General features: G+C 45.2%; 1 protein-coding gene across 7 annotated transcripts in view; it reads left to right on the forward strand.

Annotated features, from left to right (window-relative positions):
* The window catches only part of EXOC6B (exocyst complex component 6B), a 308,884-nt gene that overhangs the window by 157,228 nt on the left and 130,529 nt on the right, over window positions 1–21,127 (forward strand). The gene's annotated exons all lie outside the window — the stretch shown is intronic.

A 21,127-nucleotide genomic window follows, 5' to 3' on the forward strand; every position in this document is an offset into this window, starting at 1 on the left:
TGGGTTTATAATATACATATTTCTTGGTCATATAATTTTCCTCCGAGAATTCTTCTTTGACCACAGTAGCTTCATTATTCAGTGTAAATGGAGGAGTTGCGGGGAGGAAATTGGTTTAAAATGTGTTGTTTGCTGCACTTAAGAGAACTTTGCCGCTCTTCAAACATTGTTTGACAGGAGCAGATTTGCTGCCGTCCCACCAAATCCACCATTTGACTGTATCACTCCGAGTTTCTCGACAGGCTTTGCGTGCACTGAAAAATACGGCCAATCTGAAACTGTTCTGTGTTGGTGTTAATTATTGGCTAAAAAGTGTTACTCTGAGCAGTGTCATGTTCTTGAGAACTTTTCAAGAGAACTTCCATCTCTGTGGCCGTAGGCTGCTAGATGAGCTGCGTTTTCTCCTAGGCGTTATGAGTATGTAAGGCATTGATTTTTTTACTTATTTATAATGAGAGCAGATGAGATGCCCTTTGTAGCTTACCCTTCAACTTTTAATTTCCAAGATGCCTCCAGCAGCGTACGAGCCTTGCATCTGCGGACCCAAAGAACTTGTGTTGTTTGCATCCGTTCTTTAACATCCTTAGGAGGGAGAGAGCTTTCAGAGGGCTCTTCTCCTGTGGTTGAGCAATCTGAAGCCCAGGCAGCAGATGAAAGGAGCACTCTGTTCGCAGCTTTCCTCCCTTTCCACGGTGGAGCCAGGCTTGAGAGAGAATTGTTTTTAAGGCACTTCTAAAGCCAGTTTCTCCAGCAATACATACAAATGAATTTGTGAAAGGAAAAGAATTGTCATTAAAAACATTTATATAAAATCGTTTCGTGCCCTCATCTGTTAATAATTATGTAATTTGGCTACATTACCACGATATTTTATTGGAATGAAAAAGTTAACCTACCCAAAATGTGTTACTCTGTTTATCTTGGACAAAAACCTCCTCCTCAAACCCGGTGTTGGGAGCCCGGTTCAGGGAGTGTGCTAATTGAAGATTACAACTGGTCTGAAATGCTTTGTGGATTTCAAAGTATCACTTTATTTGGAGAAACTTCAGTGAAGAATATGTATAATGAAAACAGGATTAGGAATCCTATTTGTGTAGCTTACGTGCATTTGTTTAATGCAAGGGTATTTATTTAATTGTGTATTTATACATAAAGCTGTTATGAAAAGGATGACGAGCTTTCACTGGTGGACATAACAGTTTTGCACATTTGAAATAGTCTCGTTTCTACACTGAGGCTTTGCTGTTGTCTTGTTGCTTTACTTTTTAATCTGAAATAGCAATTGGTCCTCCGAAGCGTATTAGGGAAATGCTGCTGCTAGAAGACAGGTTTCATGGCCAGCGCTCTGTGGTGGATCTGGATGGGATTGTCTTCTGCTGGAGGTGGGAACAGTGCAGTGGACTCGGTGATGGTGAGGTTAAACCTGGTGCAGGGGTTTCATGGCAGGGGTTAGTGTCCTCTGTCCCCATCCTGAGCTGAGATCATTCAATCCTTCTACCCCTACTCTCCTCTAATTCAGCCAAAAGCCCTCGTAATGCGAAAAAATATATAGCAGAGCTCTAAAGAAGGTGTGTTCATGAGACGGGAGCAAGAGAAAAAGGTAACTAACCGTAGTAAAGGCTCCTGAAAAGAAAATTGCCCTTTTCCTGACCTGTGATTGAATCCTGCCTTGGCTTTCTAGGCCCAACTTGGGTTGAACAATGTCAGAGATCCAGCAAGCATCGAGGGAAACGGCCACATCAGTGTCAGACGGAAGGATCATAATGTAATAGTTACCAAAAAATCCTAATATTTGTCATTTACAATAGCGTTATCTAAATGCTTGGCCTGCAGTTAAAAAGGCCCACGTTGAATAAACATTGAGATATTTATTATTTTTAGTGAAATCGACCTTCCAGTCACCTCAGTTTTATGGCTGTGCTGCTTATAAATTCCCAAAGGATTATTTGAAAAATCCTACTCATATCTGCCAGCCTTATCAGCAGGGCAGAAGTTCACATATTGTAACGGGAGGTCAGCCTTCGGTCATGGTCTTACAGAGGGGGCCAGGCACCTGTAAATCCTTCCTTCAGCAACCAACGCGAAGTACAATATCAAACAGGCAAGGAGACTTTTCCAGGAAACGCTGAACTTTCTCAGGAAGGGCAGAGGAGGGGGAAAGAAAGTGAAGGAAGGTCAGGCGGGGGTTAATTGAGAGTTGGACCTTGGCGTGGTGGTGGCTCCGGGGAGGACAGGCTCTGGTGGGATGCTTTATGGGACTATTCATCTGCGATTCCTTTTCTTGTGAGAAACGGGCCGGCTGACGGTGTCTTGAGGAAGAAATGGGCGTAGGGGAGGCTTTGAATATCTGCAGATACCGAACAAAACATCACAAGAGTGTATTTGTGTATTATACTTGGAGTTGTGCACACGGATAACCCTTCTTTGCTCAAATAACCCTTTGATTTCATGATTTGGGTTTATGTCCCTAAACGGTGCCTAGAACAACAAGTCCTTATCCTGCCTGTGGTTTCTGCATGCAGCAAATGCTCTCTGAATTGCATGGAAAAAGGCTTTTCAGATGACAGGTTTGGTTTGAAGTTGGTATGAATTGATAACCACTGAACGACCTCGGTGTCTCAGTGGGAATCCTGGTAATATTAGACGAATGTGTACTGTCAGTTTCCTAAGAAAATGAAAAAAAGACTGGCTGGAACCATGGATATGGTGGTTCTTCAGATGCCAGGAGCACCATATAAAAGGGTGAAGTGGGGGGAGCCAGCAGGAGAGCCAGGAGACGTGAGTCTTGAGGCCTGTCCTGGTCTCCTTGGTCAGTTGGCCAAAGTCCGTGTCTCGTTTTAGCTGATCGTAAACACTAAACCCCACTTAGTTTCTGTTCAGCAGTGATGTGCTATTTAAGGACATTCATCTGCAGCGTGGTTAGGCTGCTAGGCTGTTGATATCAGGTATATCTTTTCCTTGAGTTAATAGAGAAGTTTGTTGAAAATGGTAATATTATTATATAAAGAAGAAACAAGAATATTTTAGTGAAGTGATTTTGCCATTGACGTTTTTATCTTTTTATGTTGTCTTTGACCAAAGTCTATGTAATGCTCGAGTTGCTTTGATCGATATCCAAAATAAATTAGGAAAGGTGAGGTTTGGGCCAGATGGTTTATCTGCTGGAGCATCTGAACAGCTGTTGGGTGCCTTGTATTTCAAGGCCAAGACATGGAATTGCTTTGCTTTACATAACATAAAATGAAAAGCAGTTTTTGTTTCATGTTTCCCGTAAGCTGTAGCAAGGCAGAAAGCAAAGAGTGAACGAAGAGCAGAGAGGAATTAAAAAAAAAAAAGTGCCAAAAAAAAGTCAGAGTGGTTTGCACAGAGGGTGCTCCCAAGAAGTTGTCTCAAAGGCAGCTGATGGTGATTTAAGTCGCTTAAGCTCCTGCTTCAGCCAGTGCTGTTGCCTGTTAGTACTCATTTAGGGTTTGCCTTAGCTAGGTCGTTTTTTTTTTTTTTAGCTTTATGCTAATTGGTTACCAATTACTTTGAGGTTCTTAACATGTTCATGAAGACACTGGTATTGACACTCCCAGCTCTTTGATCCGAGCTACAAAGGGGTCATTTTAGGGTAAAGAACAAGTGTCCAAAAAAAAAAAAAAAAAAAAAAAAGAAGAGCAGATTCTGATGTAAATACAGGCTTAAAACTGTAGCTGCCTTCTAGTTGATGAAGTATTTCTGGAGAATCCCAGAGCTGGATAATTTAGATAAATAGCAGTTGACAGGTATTTACTATAAATTTGTCGTATCTCTCCAGTGACATTTTTATCTGCTGTATTGCTTCTTACCCTAGGTGCTCGAACCCTAAAGCTGCTTTGATGCACAAAATACATTAGGACAGGTAAAAAAAAGTAAAAGAAATAATACCTTCTCCTTCACTAAAAATAATCAATGTAGAAGTATCTTTAAATTCCTGTATTAAAATGCATGCGTTTTGTGTAGATTGTGTCCACTTGGTACATTTTTGCTTGCCTATTTTAGTGAAGATTATAATGTTTCATATCTCTGAGCTGTGCAGAGTCAGCATGGCCTTAGGAGGAGAAACTAGGGTTTATTTTTGCTTATTGTTAAAATTGCTACGTTTTGATTGCAGAAGCTGTGTGGGGATTCGACTCAGGGACTTGAGGTGAACTGTTTGGCTGAGGATGGGAAACACCACTTTGTATCTCCAAGCCGAGCAGATTTCATTTGAAGTGGGAGATGCTGCAAATCCGGCGGCGGATCATTAGTCTCCCTCCAGCCCTCCACTTAAATCATATTTTTTTTATTCCTCTTAGAAGTGTGCTAGTGATTGTGCTGCTTGCATTAAGGCTCCTTTTTCTGCCTTTGTGGGCTAATAAATCGGCAGGCTGGTTGCTCATCTGCTTGCCGGTGGTGGCTGTGACGCAGCCGGTCGTTCCTGCCCCCTCCCCACCTCTCTGGGGGGGGCTCCAGCATCCCCACCAAAATGTTTGTTCTTTGGTAACAGGGCAAAACAATTGAAGTTCTTCTTTCAAGGGATGAGAAAGCCTCTTATAGGAACCACAATTCAAATAATAAGAGCTACCCAACCCTCTCTTTCATATGAAAACATCTCTTTTTTCTCTTTGTAACACTAGTTGTTTCTTTTATTTGATACTGAAACACGCACCCTACCATGGAAAGTCTGTGGTTTACTTCTATTTTGGAGATCAGGGTTGTAAAGTTTTCCCTCCGTGTCCTTGGGAACTTTAAAACTTTTTTTTTGGGGGGGGGGGGGTAGTGGAAAAAATTTCCTTCTCAAAGTCTCTGGTAACTCCTTGTTCATCTCAGACACTTTGCAGATTGTCCCATCGTTGTGTCCTGGCATATCTCACTGTCTGCTGACTTGGCTGACCCACTGGTGCCTGGTGGAGTTAGATAGCTATAAACACAGCACTGAGATCATAGGGAAAGGCTGAGGGTGAGACACTTTGTGCACTGGATTGATAAGGACACAGGAAAAGCCATTAGAGTGAACTGGTGTCAGTGACCTGTGATAACCATTCTGTACTACGTGCTAATGGACCCTGGGTAGTGTGTCTGTCTGTAGTGGCAATAGATTTAACTTTTGTAATTGTCATATTGCTCTTTTAACCCTGTGACCTTATTACCCATGAGAAAACCACTTGGCTTCGATCAAAGAAGCAGCAAAGAAATCAGTGTTCATTCTAAGCTGGCTAGATATGATCACAGGCAGCCTTGATTCTTAAAATATTCAGCTTGGAAAACAGACATGTTAGGGGGGAGGAAAAAAAAAAACCAGGGAGGTTTACTACAATAGCCCGGATGCAGACTTCTTGTCACCTGAGGTTAGGAACAGCAGCCGTGCTTTCCCAGGGCTTTGCAAAGCTCTGCACAGTCACTTACTGAAAATATACTGATATTTTACATTTAATGCTGATTTCATCCCGATTCACTCACTCCCATTCCACTCTTAACGGCTAACTCTATTAGTCCTAATCAGGGGAAATATATTGCATCTCTTCAGTATTTCACTGAATCGTTCAGGATGAATGGGACCTCAGCAGGTCTCTGGTCCAACCTCCTGCCCAAAGCAGGGGCAGCTCTGACATCAGACCAGGTTGCTCAGGGCTTTATCCAGTCTGGTCTTGAAAACCTCCAAGGACCAAGACTGCAGAACCTCTCAGGGCAACCTGTTCTGCTCCGTGCCCTCCTTGTAGGTGTTGAAGGTGGCTGTTGGGTCCCCCTGAAGCAGTCACTCCACCAGACTGAACAAGCTCCATTAACCTCCCACTGTGGGGCAAGTGCTCCAACCCCAACCATCTTGGTGGCCTCCAGTGAACTCGCTCTGGTTTATCGGTGTCTTTCCTGTATTTGGGAGGCCCAAAACTGGATGCAGTGTATACATACAGTCTAAACGAGCGCTGCGTAGAGGGGGATAATCGCTTCCCTCAATCTACTGGCTTGGCTCCTGTTAATACAGCCCAGGAGGCTGTTGGCCGCCTCTGCTGCCAGGGCAGACGGCTGGCCCGTGTTCAGCTTGCTGTCTGCCAAGGCTCTTGGTCCTTATCCACAGAGCTGCTCCCCAGGCAGTCAGTCCCCAGTCTGTGTTATTGTAAGAGGTTCTTCCTTCCCAGGTGCAGGACTTGGCGTTTCTCCTTACTTACATTCATCAGGTTCCTGTCAGCCCATTCCTCTAGTGCGTTGAGACTCTCGGGATGGTGGCCCTGCTCTTGAGTGTATTGACTTTTCCTCCCAGTTTGGTGTCATCTGCAATGCGCATGAGAGAATGCTGTTGCCTCCTCCCAAGTCACTGATAAAGATGTTAAGCAGGACAGGTCCCAGAACAGACCCCGTTGTGGTTCCCCACCTGTTGCCAGCTCCCCTGTAGGGTACAACTCATTAATCATGACCCTCCAAACCTGACCACCCCACTAATTATTTACCTATCCAGATGATCACTTATCCAGACTGAGACATCCGAATTTAGGTACAGGAATATTGTGGAAAAGCATGTCAAAAGCCTTGCTAAAATCAGTGACACCCACTGCTTTCCCTTCATCCATAAATCCTGTCATGCAATCATAGAAGGCAATCGGATTGTCGGCATAACTTTTCCGTGTTAAATATGTGCTGGTTGTCCCCAGTCCCCTTCTCCATATTCCTGGAATGTGCCCCAGGAGGACTGGGCTCATGACTTCCCTAGGGACTGAAGTGAGGTTGAGTGTGCTGTAGTTCCTCAGATCATCTTTTCAGCCTTTATTGCAACATTTACCTTTTTCTGCTTGTTGGGAGCATGTCTTTTTTTATGGTATTTTAACTACTATGGCATCTTTGGTTCTAGAGAGCCCTAAGATCAGGACTGATTTTGTTAAGAGATGTTCACCTTGAGTGGTGCGGAATAGTCAGCTGAAGGACCCTAAAGACCAACACTGGTATTTGTATTGTGTAAGTGTGGGAAGGCTCTTCCGAAGATTTGCTCTGTTTCCGGGTGTTGAGGCTCGGGGGGTCCCAGGAATGTTTGGAAGTTGCTGCAGCTACCCAGGAGAACTTTGTGGTGGTGTCCAGAAGCGGTGATATCTCAAAAATAACAAGTGATAGAGACGGAAGTGCACTGATTTGCAAAGAATTTCCCTGAAGAGCATTGAGTTTTCTAAGGTAAAACTCAAATCTAACAGAAAGGGAAATCTCTAACAAGCATTCCCATTCTTTTCTCGTCCTCTGGTTGTAGACTTATAATAATTTAGACTGGAAGAGACTTTAGAGGACTTCGGTCCAACCCTCCACTCAGGGCTAAATTTGAAGTTGTATCAGGGATCTCAGAGCCACCTCCAGTTGAGTTTTGAGGATCTCCAAGGGTGGAGACTGCCCAGCCTTTCTGGGTCCCTGTTCCAGTGTTTGACTACCCTTACTATATTTTTTTTTTCCTGTTAAATTAATTTGAATTTATCTTTTTGCATTTTTGTCTCTTGCCTCTCCTTCTACTGTGTGTTTCCAAGGGAAGCCTGGCTCCATCCACCCTCTATTAGATATGCTTTCTCACCCTTCTCCTTCCTCACCTTTCCTCATGTGTTGGGTGCTCCAGCTCCCTCAATTACCTTGGTGGCCGCTGCTGGCCTTGCTTCAATGTGTAGTACACCAATATTTCTACAGCTGCTCTTCTGCATAACACTTTTAAAGCCTTTTTTATTGCAACTGGATCACAAGTGACACTGTTCCACTGGGCTAATGGTCATATTCCATATTTAGGACTTATTTTTGCCCTAAAAGTAAATAAATGGTACTCTCAGAGCTAGTTCATAGTGACACGTGAAAGATACTGCAACATAACCCTAGACCCACATTTGACCCTGGTGAATCAGTTGCGGTTTTTCTCAACTATCCCCAAAACTGGAGGGAGAGCAGAGTCCCAGGAACCCTTCTTGGAAGTGAAGAGTCTTGCCTGTGGGCTGCCCTTAGCGGCATTGCCTCCAGACTCCATGTGTGGAAATCACTGAAAAGCAAGAGTAATAACATACATGTGGAAGCAAAACCATGAGAATATACTGTTCCTGTCTTACCTTGTGCTGTCGAGTGTTTTAGTCACCCTGGGCTTCAAATTGATCTCAGTAGAGTATGTTTAAGAAGTAGACTCTCTAAGACTGCTAGAAAAAGAGGCATTAGGAGGATCCTTCTGTATGCGTGTTAGTGAAGCTGTGTATTTTGTGCATAAATTAACCCTGGGGGAATTATCATGTGCTGACCAGAAACTTAAGATTTTTTCATTTTTAAAGAGGAGAGTGTGTTTGTGGGGGAGGAGGGGGCTGTAAAATAATAAGCCACCATGTTTTATGCGTCTCAGAAAATCGCTTGGTGCACAGCTGCGGTTGCTGTTTTCCTGCTATGTATGTTGTTTCTCATCTTAAAGGCCTATATGCAGCGTATCTGGGAAATGATTGCCATCCTGTTTTCAATAAAACCCTTTTTTTATGAAGGGTCTTGAGTTGGCTGGACATTAATTCTCAATCTGTTTACAAATATTTGTGCAGGAAAGGGTGAGCAATGTTCAGGACAGGCTTATGACGCATATACCCCCTATTTCAGTCCTTTGTTCAGGAAAATGTGGAAACAAGGCAGTTGTACAATGAACAAATGTTGCCTTCACATTCCAGGAGTGCGGCGCGGGAGCCGCTTGCTGCGGGGCGGCCGTGGTCTAGCAGTGGGAAGATGAAAAGCACGCAGACCGCCATGCCAACACAAAAAAGATGCTTCAGCTCGGAGATCAACAGGCAGCTTGGGTCGTATTTTATGAAGGGTGATGGAAAAGCTCCGATTCAGGGGGTTGATAATTGCTGTATACAAAAGCAGGGATATGTGCAACATGTTCAGAAGGTGAGCATTGCCCTCAGAGAGGTTTTTCTTGGCTCTGCTCACCTAAATCCCTTGGAATGAGAGGTTTGGCTTCTGAGAAAAGCGCCTCATCTCTTTTATCATTTGAAGCTGGTACCTGGAGGTCTGGGTGACTTATGATCTTCTAGTTTCTCCACTTTGCGGAGACTTAATCATCTATTCACAGACACCGAGCAACCCACAAGAGCTGTTATGAGAGCAAGGATTTGTCTCTTGCCTTTAAATCTTCTCTCCCGGCTTCACTACCTCCAGCTTGTCTTGCCCCAGCCATGGTTGTCGTATGGTGTTGAAAAGCCTTGGAATCCTTCAGGATAAAAAAACTTATTAAGAATAACACAGTCTAAAAAAATTGTGCCTGTTCCTTCTTGTAATTGTTTCAAATATTAACCAAAGGACATACATGTAACTATATAGCAAACTCTTTATTGTAGTAATAGCTTGGGTATGCCACAGAACATGTTTTCTACAGCCGCTGCTGGGTAGGAAGCCTGGTGATATTTTTGCGTATAGACCCTATAACTAAATGGGTGCACGTTGACTTGTATGGGTGCCCACACGTATATACATTATTGCTCTACAGGGAAGCCACTGTTGTGTCCATCTTCACAGCATCACAGACAAAAGTTGGAGAGGACCTCTGGAGATCGCCTTGTCCAGCTCCCCACAGAAACAGGGTTGGGTGGAGTGGGATTGCTCAGGACCATGTCCAGTTGGGATGGAAGCTCCACAGCTTCTCTGGGCAGCCTGTTCCAGTGTTTGATCGGCCTCACAGTAAAAAGGTGTTTTCCTATGTTCAATGGAAATTCCCGTATTTGAGTTTGTCTCGTCACCGGGTACCACTGAGAAGAGTCTGGCTCTGCCTTCTTTACTTCCCCCATCGGGTGCTTGTACGTGTTGAGAAGGTCCCTCTGAGCCTTCTCTTCTCCAGGCTTAGCAGTCCCAGGTCTCTCGCTGTATGTCACATGCTCCTGTCCCTTAAGATCTTGGTGGCCCTTCGCTGAGCTTGCTCCAGTGTTGTCTCTCTCTGTTGTGCTGGTGAGTCCAGACTGGACCCAGCTGTGTCTCACCAGTGCTGAGTAGAGGGGAAGGATCACCTCCCTCGACCTGCTGGCAACGCTCTGCAGAACACAACCCAGGAGTCTGTTGGCCTCCTTTGCTTTAGTGGCACAGTGCTGGTTTGTGGTCAACGTGGTGTCCAACCAGGACCCCCAGGTCTTTTCCTGCCAAGCTGCTTTCCAGCCGGTTACCCCCAGCATGTACTGGTGTCTGGGACTGTTCCTCCCCAGGGGCAGGACTTGGCATTTGTTGACCTTCATGAGGTTCCTGTTGGGGTATTTCTCCAGCCTGCCCAGGTCCCTCTGAATGGCAGCATGACCCTCTGGTCTGTCAGTCGCTCCTTCCAGTTTTATCATCGGCATTTTCAGGGAGCAGAGGAATCAAAGGCAGATTTCACCCAACAGAGCTCCGTGGGTGATGGGTAGGAGGAAGGAGAACTCTTGTTTGGCTCAAATGAGTTGAGTGCTGGTGCTTGTGCTTACGTCTCTGCTTGTGTAACACAGCTGTTTCACTGCCTGGTCATTTTGGCTTCTTGACTTAACTTTTTCTATAAACACATAATTATTACATACATGTTGGTTTAGGTGGGCAGAGTTGAGAGCTGGTCAAACCAGAGGTCATGCTGGTCCGCTTCTGGTTGGGAGTAGACTGTACAGCATCCCGTGTGCCTGTTTGAATTTGGTTTGTATGCATCATTGCCTTAAAAAGAGGCAAAAACCTAGTTGTCAAACATGGAAACAGGCTGCTAGGACATGACTTCTTTCCCAGTACAGAGGGTGTAGCCAATACTGGATGTGCTGCTCCTTGGCGGCGTTTGGAATGGGAGGTCTGTTTATTAGTTTATCTTGTTTTTATTTCTCTGTGCTCCCTGACCATTCCCCCACGTTCTGCAATGGAATAACAAAAAAAAAAAAAAGCAAATGTAATTTTCCAACCCAAACATTTTATAGCAGTCTTAGGAGCGAGCGAGCTGCATTTTTCTGCTCAAATGTGGTGTACAGGATGGGTGCTTTCCTGCTGCTTCCCAAGTGCGTGCTTGGATTCAGAGAGGGGGAGAACGAAGAGCTTTGAACTCAAATGATCTAGCGGTACAGTACTGTCTCCTCATGAAAATATCCCTATTTAGGGACTTTCCCCCCACCCCCATGTGTCTGCAATTAATGCAAACCCCTGTCTGTCAGTCATTATTAGCTCTCTGGTAGGAGACATACACCTTAAAATACACAATATTAAGCAGGCTGTAGGGAATGGGTGAGATTTGTTGCAGATTGAATTCTTCTCAGTACATTTTGCCTCCTGTCCTTCCACCTTCCTCTTCCCTTGGCTCCTTTGCCTCCCTCTGGACCTGCCCTTCATCTCCCTCAAGGACTCATTCTGCACTCTGCTTAAATTAAGTTTTGGTTTTTTTTTTTTTCCTTAATTGATGGGAGCCCTGACAAGAACTGATTAGCTGTTGGGGATGCATCCTTCCTTGTAAAGCTTGTGACCGATTTCCACTGCTTGCTTCCTTCCTCGAGACCGGAGAGCGAGCTTTCTTCTACAAGCAGTTGCCTCCCAGAGGCTTTATGCACGGTGGCCTCACATGGAAGACTCTGTGGGCTTGTCCTGAATATATTTTTTTCCCTGGCAGCTCATTCGTTATAAAGTTTTAATGAATTTTAAATATATTATGAAAAGAGCACGTGGTTAGAAACCATCTCTGCTCATTTTTACACTGGGAAGTGTTGGGTTGTGCTTTTCTTTGCAGAGAGGGCGGATTGAAAGCAAGTGGAGGAGAAAGGCATGTCCCCGTGTGCTTAACCTTGCAGGTCACCTGGAACGGGAAGAGATGGCCAAAAATGCAACCTGAAAATGTTTAGCTGCTGCTGTTTATAATGAGGAAATATCTGTCTACATCATCGCTTTGTAACTTTTCAAAAGTATGACTTAAAAAGGAGAGGGGGGGTTGGAGAGGGAGCTGCGCCACCGTATTTTCCAGAATGAGAAACACAGGCTACTTGTTCAGTCAATTCAGTTTAGGTCAAATGTAGTTATGAAAAACAGATGATTGCTGGTGATCAAGCTGTACTTTGACAAATATCCCATTGTTTGAGCGTGCAGTGATTTCTTCAGAGCGTTACCCGGTGCAGGGCTCGGCGATTGCCTTCCTCCAGCTCGGAGCCTGTCAGCCAGCGCGGGGCTGGGTGCTCCAGACCCAAGGGCTTGGCTCCGTAGGAGGAGGGATTGCACAGAAAGAAAGGCTCAGTGCAAAATGCCTGAAGTTTCCACTCTAGCTATTAAAATATGAGCTCACTTGGGGCTCTCAGAAATGCTTGAAAGGTCGCTTCGTACGTACATGTTGTATCCTGCACTGCAGAGGAAAGGTTTATTTGGGGGATGCTGATATTTGATAGAAGCTCCTTAATATTAGTGTAACTTAGGCCCGTGTCGCTTTGTTATTATATATTCTTTTATGGTTTCCCCTAGAAAAAATTCACCCATGTGTTATATCTGGGAGGTGAGGAAACTATTATTGGTGTTGCCGAGACAGGGATAGTAGAAGCTGAGATAAATGTACGTGTCCCCATGTAAGTCCGACCCAGGGAAAGGCTGAGCCCTGCTCTGATGTTTGCTGGGTCTCGTGCTCTTCTGCTTCAGAGCTGAGCGATGGTACTTTGGTGGAATTGCTCTGCAAGGTGGCTGTCCTTAATCTGAAATGTCAAAACGTCTTATGTTTTGGGTGTGTTTTCAAATTTCTAAGGTTGAGAAGCAATGTGGACAGATGTATGCTACATGACTGTGGTTTTATGGGTGATATGAAGGCTGCAAAGTGCCAAGGGAACATTTAATCCTTTTTAGGATCTTTGTTCTGAAATCAGTATCTCTTTGCTCGGATGTCTGTTGGCTTATGGGATGTGAAGGACTAATTCTGGGTAACTTCAGTGTGGGCAAGCTTTTCTTTCTGTGCCTTGTGGCATGTCACACCATCTAAAATGATTCAGTCTTACCAAAACCCTCATTGCTCCAACCCAAGAAACTCATCATCCCTGACTCAAGGTGGTTTATGACCCAGCATGGACCAGCTTGTTTCCATGGGGATATTAGGGAGAAGATAGGATTGATCAGTGTGTGAGCAGGTGGATCAGGTGTTCAGGATGTATATGCAGGTGGCTGGGAAGTCTAAAAGCAGAAATGAGGTTGATATAGAAAAGCCCTTTCGTGGCAGGAGAAGGTCTCTTGAGTGTCTGTCCTTGGAGAAGTTCCAGGAAATATTCCACTAGACACTGGGAAGAGCGAAGGGCTAGATTTGTGTATGGTCCTGGTTATTCGCATAACTTTTAGAAACGTACACTGTTACTTGATGTATTTTGTCATCCGAAAACAAAATCAAAGCTATTAAAAACATGGAAAAAACGGTTTGTGTTTGACTTCTTATCGGTGTCACTGGTCTCGGGGCATGAACGTGCGTTGGATCTTCTGTTGCACTGCTACCACTCAGAGATAAACTTTTGACTATTAATCACAGGAGAAGATTAGACTTTCCAACAAATCTTAATTTGTGCATGTTACTTTCTACTCCTTTGGAGCAGCATTAACTCTGAGGAACTGTGAAAGCTTGAGCTGTCATCTCAGAAAAGTTTAATGTCCTTCTCGCCTTTTACAGCTCCATGTGCTCTGTGCTTCACTTCATTTGTCAGGCACAGCAACTCCAGATTTGGAGTACTTCTTCTTTCTAGCTATTAAAAAGTAAAATTTTTAAGATCAGAAAAGGCCCCCAAGGGAAATATTTTGAAGTATTTGAGTCTTTCTTTATGTTCCTTCTGGATGAACATATCTCTTTTTAATACTGAGAATTGATTTGATAAATACAAAAATACTGTTTAAAAAGGTTGGCCATGTGTTCAGTGTTTATACAAGCAAACCAGCTCTCTTTAACTAGGATGATGTGAAGTTAAATCGCATGTTGGACTGGGGCAGCAGTCTTTTGCTTGGTCTAGTTTAAGGAAAAGCTGTGATACCCAGTCCTGGCTAAGCAGAATAACAGAACTAATGATACTTGGGTAGCAGAGACCGAAAACCTTGCACTCCCTTGCTCTTGTTAAATGAACCCAGCAGCTCTAAACCGATGACTGAGCAGTAGCAAATACACTAAATTTTTCTACCGCTATTAAATGGAAAAGAAAACACATTTCTGGTTAACATTTAAACCTATTAAAATGTGATTGAAGTGGAATTCGCATCTTGGATTACTTGGAAGATTTACTGTGGCTACTTGTCTGTCACATTAGGAAAACTCATTTCACCCTGAAAATCCCTACGTTTCACTAAAATCCCCGTATTTAGCTTGTGCAGCTCTATACCTGCTTGCAGATGCTTTCGTTGCATCTGAGATGCCTTCGCTAGCACCGTGCAGGAGCTCAGCCTGGGTGGTGAGTGACCTGATTGAGCAACGGTAAATAAGAGCACAACCGTATAGGGCTAGAATTAATGTAGTCAACTGGTAGGTACATTTTAGGATTTTAGATAAAAGGGAGATTGGATCTGGATGGACTCTGGTCAGCAGAGTCCTCCTGTTGCAGTGTGCTCCTTACACCCATAAGGGTGAGGAGCATTTGCATCTGACCCATCAGCAGTGTTTTGGTGTGCCAAAGAGTTTTGCATTTCCTCGGAGAGCTCCTGTCCTGGTTCTTGCCCAACAAACTGCTTTGTTGCAGGAAACCAAAGGGTCACAGAATCTGTTGCTGTATTTGAAATCTCAAGTTTCTAATTTGAAACTTTGATCAAGCCTGGGAAGAGACGCAGGTCTTCATCTCCCCGTCCTCTGCCATGGCTGCTGTCTTTTCTGCTTTCAAAGTGAGCGATGAACATACATGTGGAAATGCCCTTTCTCATGAAAGGTCATCCTTAGCTTCTGCAGAGGTTAAATTCTTAACAGGGGAATAAACTTGAAACGGGAGATGCTGTCACTTCTCCCCTTGCAAAGCTCCCGGAAACCTGTGATGCTATGGGAAATGTGAAATGAGTTGTTGAAGGCAAGTTCTCAACATGAGTGTGCTTGAAACCAGGCGTGCGGCTTGTGCTTTTGCTTTAAAATTTATTTGGAAGAAAGAATCCATCTGTTTGGTACAGAGATATTGTTCTTTCTACCTTCTTCCGTGGACTTACTGCAGGGTATGAGTGTGGAGCATCAGTTCTTCATCTGATCCTTCTCCTCTGCTTGTGTTTGGGAAGAGATGAGGTTTTGGGTGGGTTTAATTCCTTCCAGAACTGCATTTTGCAGTCTGACAGACCCCTGCAAAGGCTCTGCCAGCTGCAGAAATAAACTTTATTGGTGGGAGAGGGAGATCTGTTGCGTAGATAGAGCAGAGTTGTTGATGCCCTCGTTGTCCCATACTTTTAGGAGGAGATGTTTTCTGTGTGCTCCATCCAGCCTGTCGAGAGCTTTGAAGATAAGAGCACCTGAGACCCAATTCTCCATGGTTAGCCACGGTGTGGGGGAGGCTTTGGCTGTGCTGACTGCATGTGCTGTCACAATGGCCCCCAGATTTGGGGCTTGGTTGCAGGTTTTTGGTGGCTTTTAGCTCCTCTGAGCCATGCAGCACAAATCACTTCTTTCAGCTTTGTCATGTGAGCTGGATTTTTCTAAGAGAGAATTTTTTTACCTAATTTTTAAAGATTTACAGTCTGTTCTGATCTCTAACCTCTGTTTTCTCTGAAGCTTTGACACAAGGTCTTATGGACACTAGAAGTTTACATGGGCACGGGTAGCCGCTGGGCAAATTTATGGAAAAAAATCCATCAAGGGCTATTAAATAATAAGACTTGGCTTGTGGCTCAGGGCGTCCCTGTGCTGTGAGTTGCTGGAGGCTGAGAAACTAGGCTGGAAAAGCTGGATTACGTGTTCGCCCTGTTCTTGTGTTATTTTTCAGTAACACCAGGTCTGGTGCTGGCCGGCGTTGGAGGCAGGGCGCTGTGCCCGGGCTCTGCCGCCACGTAGCATTTGCACGCGCGTATTAGGAAAGCTGGTTGTTCCTGCTGGTTAAATTCAGGTTTTATTTAGCTATCTCTAATGCCCGCCTGAGCCCTGTGCAGGCAGGACACAGGGTGTCTCCTGACAGCTCTTGGGCACTGCTGTATGACTGCGTGGAAGACATCGTGGCTCCGGTCTTGCCAAGGGTTTGAGAGACATTAAATTTTCTGATCTTCATTTTGTTTGATTGAGGTTAAAATACTTCTAGCTGCTTTGCAGAACAAAGGCTATTGCTTTTTTAAACCTGGGAATTTCTGATTTTTTCCCAGTTATACCAGTGTAGGTAAATATGAATGAGGCGAAAGAACTTGTTTGAAAGAGTATTTCTTTCCTGGACTGAGCAATTGAAGGGCACTTTATTCTCATTTCCATGCTTTTTTTCCTGCAGTTACAAGGATTAGAAATACCTACTTATTTATTTTCAATAGAAAGCTTAGATAACTATGCAGCACTCTTGATTTCAGCTTCTGAGGTTGAGGCAAAACATTTGAGCTCCTGGTTAGGATCTTGAGAGCAGAGCTAGCACCAGAAATGGCTTCTCTGTGATTTTGAGAGGAGAAGCAGAGATGCGAGCTACCTGACCCTTTCACCAAGCTGAAGAGGCAATTCTATGCTGGCAATTTTAGTTGCTCCGGGCTTTCTTTTTTCCCTTTAAGTCTTCAATTCTTCAATTTTCCATCACATTGCTAATGGCGGTTTTCTGTCTTTTCGTTGATGGTTTCCCGCTGCAAGAAGATGGGAACCCCTGATCGTGGCCAAAGCAAAGAGTTATTTGGCTTTCTGCTTCTGGTCCCCACCTTCCTGCAGCTGCTTTTGTGTTGATCCCTTGGAGAGGAAGGAGAAAATGCTGGTTTTTTTCTTTTCTTTCCTCTACAGCACCAGCTAGCCACGAGACCATGGGCGCTAGGGAGCTGGTGAGCACCAAGATCTGGTTCTCTGTTTCTGAATTCCTAGGTCTTAAACTAAGAAGAGAGCGGTTTGCTCCCCTCTATATCACACAAGCCATAAAAATTTCACCTTTCTCACCAAATTGTGATTTTCTTCTATTGGGAAGACTGGAGCATCTATAAAAGGGGCTGATGTGGGAAGAAGTTGGCTTCTGGTCTGGACGGCACGAGGTGATGCTCATCTCCAGACTTCTCATCTGTCGGATTCAGCCAAGCGCGTTGCATCCCTGCGGGCTGCCAGGCTCTTTTGGGATGGAAACTCCTCCTTTTGCTAGCGTGGCCCCGCCGTTTGTCATCCCGGGTCAGAGGTTGCGAAAAGCAGTAGTCAATTAAAGCTTTATTAGATGTAGTTAGTAATGCTCTGAAAGGAGCCAGCCAAGCTAAGGCCGGTAATAAAGGCCCTTTGTTAAGGTATTTAATAAATTAACACTCTGCTGTGGCGGGGAGGGCGGGAGGCGATTACAAAAGCCAGGCTCGTTAATCAGCATGTTTACCCTCTTCAAACGCCCCGGCCGTGCGGCTCCCTAATCTTTACCCTCCAGATTTGTTGGGAGGTGCGCGGGCAGCTGCCGGCCCGGGGACGGGAAGCGCCTCCGCGGGTCACGCCTGGGCCACGGCACCGCGGACATGCCAAGACAAACACGGCTTACGAGGACCGTCGCGCTAATCACCGGAGCCCCTCGTTAAGCAGGGACGGTCCTTAGCGCAGGTACCCGTCACGGGCATGGGGTGATGCTGAAGCAGCGGGATTCCCCCAAAGACCGCGCTTTGTCTCATCCCTACCCCGCTCATCTTCAGATTTGATTATTTTTTTTAACAAAACCCCCAGCACGCTGTGCTGGATGTGCTGCCGGGCTCGAACATTAGAGGGCATCTCCTCCTCATGCTTCTTTATTTTTTATTTTTTTTGGTGTGTTTTGTTTTAGTGCAGCTTAATCTATAGGGCCGTCTTTAAAAAGCAAATAGAGCATTTGACCTGCTGTGCAAATTAGCCATATGGTGAAGTGTAATATCCCGCTGACCCTCATTACCGTGCAGTATGAAAAGCTCTCCCCTTTTCACATGCAAGCATATTAAAGTGGCCTTTTCAGCATTTTCTTCCATATAAAACTGTCTTCACTCCTGTGGCCAAGCAGTTAAAAGGGAACTCCAGCTGCAGCCAGGAGGGTGAAATTAAAGGCTTTACCCTCGTCTAAATGGAAAATAGATATTGCTTCCTATAGACAGGGCTGGGGAACAATGCTGCGCCGCCGGCTCCGGCAGTGGGACGGGGGGGTAATGGCCTTATTTTCTGGGAGGAAGGAGCCCGGCTCCTTTGAGAGAGGAGGTGTTGGGCGTCTACCTTGGAAGAAGGGGGAAAAAGGGGGAAATCCTACCTATTTTCCTCTATAGTTAACTATTTCATGGCCAAGCTGGTGGGAAGCAGTGAGAAGCCGTGCCAGGACCTGCTGCAGGACCCCAAGTTTTCCCTAGGCCAAGCGGTGGCTTTTGTGCCACTTTGCATCAGAGCTAAAGAAAAGCCACGTGCATCTTCGCCCCATAGAGAACTAGCTTTAAAACCAATTCTCTGGTGCATTGATGCCTGTATTGATGCCAACAAATTCCTTGTTTGCCTGTCTGGGGCTGGCTGGGACCTCACCTGGATCAGGAGGGTATTTCTCTCCCATCTTCTCCATCTTTGCTAGCACCACCAGCATCTGCTAACCACGTCGGACTAGTTGGTGGAGCAGGAGGGAGGTAGTTGTATCTATTGGACCCAGACTTCAAGCTTTGCTTTCTTGCTTTTGCTTTGTAAATTTTTGTTGCTTTCAAACTTTGCTTTAAATCAACTTACCAAACCAATGATCGGAGAAGGGAAGGAAGTGCTAGAGCTCCTACGGACCCTTCTGCGTTGGCTTTTTGCTCTCATGGCTCTCGTTAGTTCTTGATTAGAGTTTCTTTCAGCTGACTAGCTCATGACCTTGGTACTAGGCAATCTTTGGAGCACTCCTTTCCTTTGGGATGGCCTTTGGTTGTGCTCCTTGGCCTTCTTCCACTTTGCTATGTCTCAATTTATTACTTTTTTTAAGTGCTTGAATACAAGTTCATTAAGTCAGGTGGTTCCTATCAGTGCCCTGTCGTTGGATACAAGCCCTGAAGCATCTGAAACGTGAAATTCACTTCGAAACTTGGGATTTAACAACTCAAAGAAGAAATGGGTTATGGTCTTCCATCTGGGGTACAGGTTGGAGTCAGGGCTGGGTGGAGCAGAGCTCAAATCCTGCTTTGGCTGGGCTGAGCTGGTAGGAAGGAGATGGCTCCATGCGTGTGCCTATGGCCCTTTTATTTGTAGGAAGAGATGCACAGCGTAGTGAGATACTGGCCAGCAAAGCAGCACAGAAAATCAGTCTAGCCAGGATGGTGAAGGCATCCCTGGTCAGGACAAGGTGGGGTCACACGAACTGTGACCGTTCTCCGCTCGTGTGTGCTCTTTCAGCCGTGCAGGACACGTGGAGATGAACACAGCCGCTTGTGAGCATGCACAGCTCTGCAAATCTCGGAGGGAGAGGCTCACCTCAAAAGCGGCGCTTGCTGTACCGCTGCGCTCTCTTCCCCCCACGCAATTTTCTGGTTAGCTTTATCTTTTTGTTTTTGGTATCGAGGTGGTGTTTACAGTCAACAAGCGGTTCCACGGGGCTGAGCAAGAGCCTCCTTTTTGATCCTGATTCAGCAAAGTGCTTACATGCTCAGTGTTGAGCACCTGCATGCGTACCTGTGTGCCTCTGTGATATTATTTGGGAATATTTACATTTTTAAAGTTAAGCATCTGCTTAAGAGTCTGACTTCTTTGTGTTTCATTAGTGGCTACTGGTGTTCTCTTGTCTTGAGACATCTTCAGGGCACGTTAAACTTATTTTCTAAGCTCATTTTTTTGCAACTTATTTCTAACTAGTGTACAAGCTCTCTTGGTTTCTTTAAGTGCTGGACAATCATCTCTCCTTAAAACAAACTGCCCATTTTCGGTAACGTTGAAGTAAAAAGTGGTTATTTGCAGGATTTAAAAACTTCTGTGCCGCTTTTGACAAGGTAGGGCCCATCCAAACTGCTGCTCTGAGCTGTTTAGCCATTGGGGCAGGGGTTGTACGTGTGGGTCTGGTTTTGGGTCAGCCCGTGCAACTCTGGGGTTAAGAGAGGGGAGTAGAGGTGGGATCCAGGTTTGACTGAGTGTCTTTTCAGCATTGATACAATGCCAAGCGTTGTTTGGCACTTATAGACAAATTAAAATGAAACACTATCTATAGGGACTGTTTCAGCCAGGTGAAGGGTGACACATCACAGCACTCTTGCTCAGTGACTTGGGGGAAAAGGAATATACTGTTTCTTGTTGAAATGAGACTGAGATTGGCTAAACTGTGAATATAACCCCCCGAAATGGGACTTCTGGCCCAGTTCTGGCCCTTCCTCCTTGCAGAACGTGACACGTGGGAAATGGCTGGTGATCAGGACATGTGGAGCCCAGGCTGGGAAATAAGCCATATGTAAAATACCTGGATGCTTCAAAATCTCTGCGTAGTCTGTTTGTAAAGTGTGTTTCTCACACGACAGGGTCATCTGGGTGGGAAGGGACCTCAGGAGGTCTCTAGTCCAACCTCCTGCTCAGAGCAAGTCAGCTGTGAGATCAGACCAGTTTCTCAGAGCTTTGTCCAGTCTGGTCTTGAAAGCTTCCAAGGATGGAGACTGTAAAGCACCTTTGGGGAGCTCTTTCTGCTGCCTGACTGTTCTCATTGTGACAAAGTTTTTCATTACAACCAGTCAAAGTGTCTCTGTTTCACTTGTACCTGTTGTCTCTCCTCCTGCTGTGCACCACTGTGAAGTCGGCCTGGCTCCATCTTCTCGGTGACCTTGTCGTAGATATTAGGGTTAGATCCCCAGATGTTTTTGGCTGCTTTTTGCTGCGAGGATGCACTGCTGGTTCATGTTCAGTTTGCTGTCTACCAAAACTTACAGTCTTTATCCCAGATGGTGGTCCTGCCTTTGAGTGTACTGACTTTTCCCCTAATTTGAGGTCGTCTGCAAAGTGGATGAGACACATCCATTGCCTCCTCCAGGTCATTGATGAATACGTTATGTGAGGCAGGTCCCAGGATCCCTGCTGTCATTCTCCACTTGTTATGGGCCTCCATGTAGAGTAGAGCGTGACCTGTTAACCCACAACCTTCTAAACCCAACCATCCAACAAGGT

The sequence above is a fragment of the Haliaeetus albicilla genome, chromosome 1 (assembly GCF_947461875.1).
Source record: "Haliaeetus albicilla chromosome 1, bHalAlb1.1, whole genome shotgun sequence".
Classification (NCBI taxonomy): Eukaryota; Metazoa; Chordata; class Aves; order Accipitriformes; family Accipitridae; genus Haliaeetus; species Haliaeetus albicilla.